The following is a 9,161-nucleotide window of genomic DNA, read 5'->3' as shown; positions in this document are numbered from 1 at the left end:
TTTTTTTTCTTGCGTTATGCGGGCCTCTCACTGTCGTGGCCTCTCCCATTTGCGGAGCACAGGCTCCGGACGCGCAGGCCCAGCGGCCATGGCTCACGGGCCCAGCCGCTCCGCGGCATGTGGGATCCTCCCGAAACGGGCCACGAGCCCGCGTCTCCTGCATCGGCAGGCGGACTCTCAAGCACTGCGCCACCAGGGAAGCCCACCACTCATTTATTAATCTTGGCCTGCGATACCTCCATGAACATTTTAAAAATTAATGGAATTCAGGGACTTCCCTGGTGGTCCAGTGGTTAAGAATCCACCTTCTGAGAAACAAGAAGAACTAGAATCCTGCAGCCTGTGGGAAAAAAACCACGTTCACAGAAAGATAGACAAGATGAAAAGGTAGAGGGCTATGTACCAGATGAAGGAACAAGATAAAACCCCAGAAAAGAAATTAAATAAAGTGGAGATAGACAACCTTCCAGAAAAAGAAATCAGAATAATGATAGTGAAGATGATCCAGGACCTCGGAAAAAGAATGGAGGCAAAGATCAAGAAGATGCAAGAAATGTTTAACAAAGACCTAGAAGAATTAAAGAACAAACAGAGATGAACAATACAATAACTGAATGAAAACTACATTAGAAGGAATCAATAGCAGAATAACTGAGGCAGAAGAATGGGTAAGTGACTGGAAGACAGAATGGTGGAATTCACTGCTGCAGAACAGAATAAAGAAGAAAGAATGAAAAGAAATGAAGACAGCCTAAGAGACCTCTGGGACAACATTAAACGCAATGACATTCGCGTTATAGGGGTCCCAGAAGGAGAAGAGAGAGAGAAAGGACCAGAGAAAATATTTGAAGAGATTATAGTCAAAAACTTCCCTAACATGGGAAAGGAAATAGCCACCCAAGTCCAGGAAGTGCAGAGAGTCCCATACAGGATAAACCCAAGGAGACACATAGTAATCAAATTGGCAAAAATTAAAGACAAAGAAAAATTATTGAAAGCAGCAAGGGAAATATGACAAATAACATACAAGGGAACTCCCATAAGGTTAACAGCTGATTTCTCAGCAGAAACTCTACAAGCCAGAAGGGAGTGGCATGATATACTTAAAGTGATGAAAGGGAAGAACCTGCAACCAAGATTACTCTACCCAGCAAGGATCTCATTCAGATTTGATGGAGAAATCAAAAGCTTTACAGACAAGCAAAAGCTAAGAGAATTCAGCACCACCAAACCAGCTCTACAACAAATGCTAAAGGAACTTCTCTAAGTGGGAAACACAAGAGAAGAAAAGGACCTACAAAAACAAACCCAAAGCAATTAAGAAAATGGTCATAGGAATATACATATCGATAATTACCTTAAACGTGATGGATTAAATGCTCCAACCAAAAGACACAGGCTCGCTGAATGGATACAAAAACAAGACCCATATATATGCTGTCTAAAAGAGACCCACTTCAGAACTAGGGACACATACAGACTGAAAGTGAGGGGATGGAAAAAGATATTCCATGCCAATGGAAATCAAAAGAAAGCTGGAGTAGCAATACTCATATCAGATAAAGTACACTTTAAAATAAAGAATGTTACAAGAGACAAGGAAGGACACTACATAATGATCAAGGGATCAATCCAAGAAGAACGTATAACAATTATAAATATATATGCACCCAATCTAGGAGCACCACAATACATAAGGCAACTTCTAACAGCTCTAAAAGAGGAAATTGACAGTAACACAGTAATAGTGGGGGACTTTAACACCTCACTTACATCAAAGGACAGATCATCCAAAATGAAAATAAATAAGGAAACTCAAGCTTTAAATGACACAATAGACCACATAGATTTAATTGATATTTATAGGACGTTCTATCCAAAAACAGCAGATTCCACTTTCTTCTCAAGTGCACACAGAACATTCTCCAGGATAGATCACATCTTGGGTCACAAATCAAGCCTCAGTAAATTAAAGAAAACTGAAATCATATCAAGCATCTTGTCTGACCACAACGCTATGAGATTAGAAATCAATTACAAGGAGAAAAACGTAAAAAACACAAACACAGGGAGGTTAAACAATATATTACTAAATAACCAAGAGATCACTGAAGAAATCAAAGAGGAAATAAAAAAATACCTAGAGACAGAAGACAATGAAAACACAATGGTCCAAAACCTATGGGATGCAGCAAAAACAGTTTTAAGAGGGAAGTTTATAGCAATACAATCCTACCTCAAGAAACAAGAAAAATCTCAGGTAAACAATCTAACCTTACACCTGAAGGAACTAGAGAAAGAAGAACAAACAAAACCCAAAGTTAGTAGGAGGAAAGTAATCATAAAAATCAGAGGAGAAATAGATGAAAGAGAAACAAAGAAAATAATAGCAAAGATCAATAAAACTAAAAGCTGGTTCTTTGAGAAGATAAACAAAATTGATAAACCATTAGCCAGACTCATCAAGAAAAAGAGGGAGAGGACTCAAATCAATAAAATTGGAAATGAAAAGTTACAACAAACACTGTTGAAAAACATCCTAAGACTACTACAAGCAACTCTATGCCAATAAAATGGACAACCTGGAAGAAATGGACAAATTCTTAGAAAGGTACAACCTTCCAAGACTGAAACAGGAAGAAACAGAAAATATGAACAGACCAATCACAAGTAATGAAATTGAAACTGTGATTAAAAATCTTCCAACAAACAAAAGTCCAGGACCAGATGGCTTCACAGGTGAATTCTATCAAACATTTAGAGAAGAGCTAACACCCATCCTTCTCAAACTCTTCCAAAAAATTGCAGAGGAACACTCCCAAACTCATTCTATGAGGCCACCATCACCCTGATACCAAAACCAGACAAAGATACTACAAAAAAAGAAAATTACAGACCAATATCACTGATGAATATAGATGCAAAAATCCTCAACAAAATACAAGCAAACAGAATCCAACAACACATTAAAAGGATCATACACCATGATCAAGTGAGATTTATCCCAGGGATTCAAGGATTCTTCAATATATGCAAATCAATCAATTGTGATACACCATATTAACAAATTGAAAAATAAAAACCATATTATCATCTCAATAGATGCCGAAAACGCTTTTGACAAAACTCAACACACATTTATGATAAAAACTCTCCAGAAAGTGGGCATAGAGGGAATCTACCTCAACATAATAAAGGCCCTATATGACAAACCCACAGCAAACATCATTCTCAATGGTGAAAAACTGAAAGCATTTCCTCTAAGATCAGGAACAAGACAAGGATGTCCACTCTTGCCACTATTATTCAACATAGTTTTGGAAGTCCTAGCCACGGCAATCAGAGAAGAAAAAGAAATAAAAAGAATATAAATTGGAAAAGAAGAAGTAAAACTGTCACTGTTTGCAGATGACATAATACTATACATAGAGGATCCTAAAGATGCCACCAGAAAACTACTAGAGCTAATGAATGAATTTAGTAAAGTTGCAGATTGAAAAATTAATGCACAGAAATCTCTTGCAATCCTATACACTAATGATGAAAAATCTGAAAGAGAAATTAAGGAAACACTCCCATTTACCACTGCAACAAAAAGAATAAAATACCTAGGAATAAACCTACCTAGGGAGACAAAAGACCTGTATGCAGAAAACTATAAGACACTGATGAAAGAAATTAAAGATGATACCAACAGATGGAGAGATATACCATGTTCTTGGATTGGAAGAATCAATATTGTGAAAATGACTATACTACCCAAAGCAATCTACAGATTCAATGCAATCCCTATCAAATTACCAATGGCATTTTTTACAGAACTAGAACAAAAAATCTTAAAATTTGTATGGAGACACAAAAGACCCCGAATAGCCAAAGCAGTCTTGAGGGAAAAAAACGGAGCTGGAGGAATCAGACTCCCTGACTTCAGACTATACTACAAAGCTACAGTAATCAAGACAATATGGTACTGGCACAAAAACAGAAACATAGATCAATGGAACAAGATAGAAAGCCCAGAGATAAACCCAAGCACGGATGGTCAACTAATCTATGACAAAGGAGGCAAGGATATACAATGGAGAATAGACAGTCTCTTCAATAAGTGGTGCTGGGAAAACTGGACAGCTACATGTAAAATAATGAAATTAGAACACTCCCTAACACCATACACAAAAATAAACTCAAAATGGATTAGAGACCTAAATGTAAGACCGGACACTATAAAACTCTTAGAGGAAAACATAGGAAGAACACTCTTTGACATAAATCACAGCAAGATCTTTTTTGATCCACCTCCTAGAGTAATGGAAATAAAAACAAAAATAAACAAATGGGACCTAATGAAACTTCAAAGCTTTTGCACAGCAAAGGAAACCATAAACAAGACGAAAAGACAACCCTCAGAATGGGAGAAAATATTTGCAAATGAATCAACGGACAAAGGATTAATCTCCAAAATATATAAACAGCTCATGCAGCTCAATATTAAAAAAACAAACAATCCAATCCAAAAATGGGCAGAAGACCTAAATAAACATTTCTCCAAAGAAGACATACAGATGGCCAAGAAGCACATGAAAAGCTGCTCAACATCACTAATTATTAGAGAAATGAAAATCAAAACTACAATGAGGTATCACCTCACACCAGTTAGAATGGGCATCATCAGAAAATCTACAAACAACAAATGCTGGAGAGGGTGTGGAATAAAGGGAACCCTCTTGCACTGTTGGTGGGAATGTAAACTGATACAGCCACTATGGAGAAGAGTATGGAGGTTCCTTAAAAAACTATAAATAAAATTACCATATGATCCAGCAGTCCCACTACTGGGCATATACCCAGAGAAAACCATAATTCAAAAAGACACATGCACTCCAATGTTCATTGCAGCACTATTTACAATAGTCAGGTCATGGAAGCAACCTAAATGCCCATCGACAGACAAATGGATAAAGAAGATGTGGTACATATGTACAATGGAATATTACTCAGCCATAAAAAGGAATGCAATTGGGTCATCTGTTGAGACGTGGATGGATATAGAGACTGTCATACAGAGTCAAGTAAGTCAGAAAGAGAAAAACAAATATCATATATTAACGCATGTATGTGGAATCTACAAAAATGGTACAGATGAACCAGTTTGCAGGGCACAAAATGAGACACAGATGTAGAGAACAAACGTATGAACACCATGGGGGGAAAGCGACAGGGAGGTGCAGGTGGTGGTGTGATGAATTGGGTGATTGGGACTGACACGTATACATGTATACACTGATGTGTAGAAAATTGATGACTAATAAGAACCTGTATAAAAATATAAATAAAAAGAAATTCAAAAATTAAAAAAAATAAAAATAAAAGAATGCAGGGAACACGGGTTTGATCCCTGGTCGGGAAATTAAGATCCCACATGCCACAGGGCAACTAGACGTGTGCACTGCAACTAGAGAGAAGCCCACATGCCACAACTACTGAGCCCGTGCACTCTAGTGCCTGGGTCTCACAGCTAGAGAAGCCCGCAATGAAGAGCCCACATGCCACAATGAAGACCCAGCACAGCCAAACTAAGAAAAAAAAAAAAAACAAATAAATAAATAAATAAGTAAATATGGACTTCATTTTTTAAAAATTAATTAATTAATTTAGTTATTTTTGGCTGCATTGGGTCTTTGTTGCTGTGCGTGGGCTTTCTCTAGTTGCGGCGAGCGGGGTGCTACTCTTCGTTGCGGTGCGCAGGCTTCTTATTGCGGTGGCTTCTCTTGCTGTGCAGCACGGGCTCTAGGGTGCGCAGGATCAGTAGTTGTGGTGCACGGGCTTCGTTGCTCTGCGGCATGTGGGATCTTCCCGGACCAGGTCTCAAACCCGTTTCCCCTGCATTGGCAGGCAGATTCCTAACCACTGAGCCACCAGGGAAGCCCAATAGTCTTCATTTTTTTGAAGAGTTTTAGATTTACAGAAAATTTGATCACGTAGCCCAGCACATTCCCATAAACCCACCCCTACTCACAGTTTCCCCTATAGTTAGCATATTATATTAATATGGTACACTTTTTATAATTAATGAGCCAATACTGATACATTTTTATTAGTTAAAACCCGTAGCAATTATAATCCAATAAAGATGTTGAGAAAAAACACAAAAAACCATAGTTCAATATTTATCCTGTTCAAACTAGATGATTAAATGATATTTGTAATTTTGTTGGCATTCAGTATTATCCAATTCTCTCACATTTAAAAGCCCACTGACTTCTCTTTCACAAACACAGTTAAAGAATCCTCAGTTTACTTGATGCATTAAAATACTTTTTAAAGAAAACGTTCCCAAAATTCTTGTTGACTTTTTAAATCCTCCATTAAATGGAGCCTTATTTCTTGTTCACAGTTTTCAATATTTCTTTGGCAGTCAGATTATGCAAATTGAAAGAAGAGCAGCAGTGTTATTAAAGTGCTCCATTGTTTATAGGAACTTTTAAAATATGTTCAATAAGAAAGAACTGATGAAAGGTGTTTCCCTTTAAGTACCTGTTCTTAAAAGGGATAACATTACTTACCAATGGGAAAAAAAATTACAACTTGCAGTGGACAGTAATTATGACCCTTGCCATAGCTATCTTTTCCAATGGATTTCGTCCCTTGAAGAATTTGATTCTTTTACATGGATAGTCCTAAATTCTCATCCAGCATGGAAACAAGTGAAATCATCATGTACAGTGTTGAAGAGGAGGGGAATCAGAATTGGTGACAGTATTCTTTTTTGTCAGTGGATAACAATTTAAAGAGTCATTGATCAAGAGATGAAATGTAATTCTGAAGAAAGGGAAAAGCAGTTCATACCATGAAAGATGATATTATGTGCTTCAACAAATCAGATTTGAAGAGCAGTTCTTGGAGTTGATTTTATTCCAGTACATGTTCAGGATACCCGCTCATATGATAATCTTGAGCATGTTTTCACATTAATGTATGTTCAGTCCAGAAAAGAATGAAATAATTTGGATGTGGCCACTGTAGAAGCTATGTAACAATATAATTGGAACGTAGACTGTAACTGCAAGAAACCTGATAAGCAAATTCTACAAAATAGGAACTATTAAGAAAAACCAGGTCATTAGGGAAATAAAGAGGTACGGAATTCAGATACTTACTTCAGATAAACTCAATTAGTTTTTACTACACATATGTCCCTTCCCTTGCAATATCTTTTTTAATCTCAGTGTGCATTTGCATAGGTAATTAGAAATAATTCAAATTTAACTTCTTGTCCTGTCGGTTTTTTTTAATTCCTTCTTTTTTTCTTGGCCGAGCCACACAGGGATCTTGGTTCCCTGACTAGGGATTGAATCCAGGCCCTTGGCAGTGAAAGCGTTGAGTCCTAACCACTGGACCACCAGGGAATTCCCTAATTCCTTTCGTTTAAATTGTGGAAAAAACATTTAACATGAGATTTACCCTCTTAATAAAACTTTAAATATAGAATATATTATTGTTGACTGGTATTCTGTGTTTTTATTATTGAAACTGGTGACTCTAGTGATTTCAGGATCTGAACTCAGGTCTTCTGACTCCAAATCTAGTGCTCTTTCCACTATCACCTTCCCTCCAATTGATTTTGTAAAATAACCAGCCACATGAGTATGTTTGGAATTGTTTCACAATGACTTTCCATACTTTACTGGTGCCCTAGACATCTGGAGAATGTCCCTGGCAGGGAAATATAGAGTCTCATTTTCATGCCTCTCTTTGCACCCATTAGATCATTCTTTTGGACAGTTTGTTGAGTTAGGCCATGCTGAAGTTTCTCTTCATTGTTGAAAGATGAAGTCACTAGCATTCTAGGTTAAGCCTTTAGAGCATCTCTGTGATGTTTGAAATGCCATGCAATCAGCTTAAAATGGGGACACAGAAAGCTACCAATTGGAATTATATGACCTTAACAGGATTCATGAAAATAATAATAATGATTATTATTAATATTATTATTTTACAGTCCAGGTCTTTTATTTTCTTTATACCCATCATGCCATGAATTCATAGGGAATGGGCTCCAACAGTTCAGGCTCCTTTCCATTGGTTCTCACGAAGTGTGCTTCTCTGGGTGGTGCTGGCTGGCACTTCAGATGAACCCAAGTACCTTTCTCTTTGGCTTCCTTCTTTTTCTGATCGTTTTTCTTCACCTGTTTCAGGAAGGTATCTCGGCTCTTAGAGTGCTTAATGTGCTCGATACGCACATTAATTCTCTTGGCAAGAATCTTGCCCTTAACTTGTTTGTTTACAATGATGCCAACAGCATGGTGAGTAACATTGTGGACTCTCCCAGTTTTGCCATGGTAACATTTGTGGGGCATTCCTTTTTGAACAGTGCCCATTCCCTTGATATCTACAATATCACCTTTCTTGTAGATTTGCATGTATGTGGCCAAAGGAACAACTCCATGTTTTTTAAAAGACCTAGAGAACATGTAGCAGGTGCCCCTCCTCTTTCGAAAAGCCATGAAAATAATTATTATTGTTAGTTGTGATTTTAATCAATACCAGGTATGCAGTTGACAAAGTGCATTCATATATATTATTCTATGTGATCCTCACAATAACTCTGTGGAGTAGTTCATATCTATTTTTCTGTAGAAATTAAGGTTCTGTGCTAAAATGACTTGGGTTGTTCAACTAATAAGTGCCAAACCTTTACCCTCATCTTCCATATTCAGGTCCTGAGCATTTCACTGCATAGTGCTGCTAGGTGGATGTGAGAAGAACATAGCTTCTAGGGCTGCCTGTCAGTTTAACTTGTGTTGGAGTCCACTCTCCAGTCACACTCGGCACATTTTATTACCAACAATAGAAAGATATGCTTAGTTTTGGTTTAAATTTTACAATTCTTTGTGCAATTAGCAAATTCAGAATGGAATTTATGAACACTATAACTGCCTACTGCCTCAGAATTCTTTGCACTTCAGGGGGCTGGGCTGAAGGAGGAAGAGAGCAGATTGAGCCCAGGAGCTCAACACTCTCCATGTTTAGTACTGGGGACTCCTGGAATGAGGTGGACGTATGTGAGAGAATGGGCAAGGGACACTTACCTTTCAGATTTAGATTCAACATGCATTTTTTTTTTTTTTTATTCAGTACGCGGGCCTCTCTCTGTTGTGGCC

General features: G+C 37.6%; 1 pseudogene; it reads right to left on the bottom strand.

The window, feature by feature from the left end:
- Nucleotides 1-8,027: 8,027 nt before the first annotated feature.
- Nucleotides 8,028-8,504, bottom strand: LOC103075342 (60S ribosomal protein L21 pseudogene; annotated as a pseudogene).
- Nucleotides 8,505-9,161: the final 657 nt, after the last annotated feature.

Source organism: Lipotes vexillifer, unplaced genomic scaffold (assembly GCF_000442215.2).
Source record: "Lipotes vexillifer unplaced genomic scaffold, Lipotes_vexillifer_v1.1 scaffold6, whole genome shotgun sequence".
Taxonomy (NCBI): domain Eukaryota; kingdom Metazoa; phylum Chordata; class Mammalia; order Artiodactyla; family Lipotidae; genus Lipotes; species Lipotes vexillifer.
The sequence above is the reverse complement of the archived record's forward strand: the minus strand, read 5'-3'. Positions and strand labels throughout refer to the sequence as shown.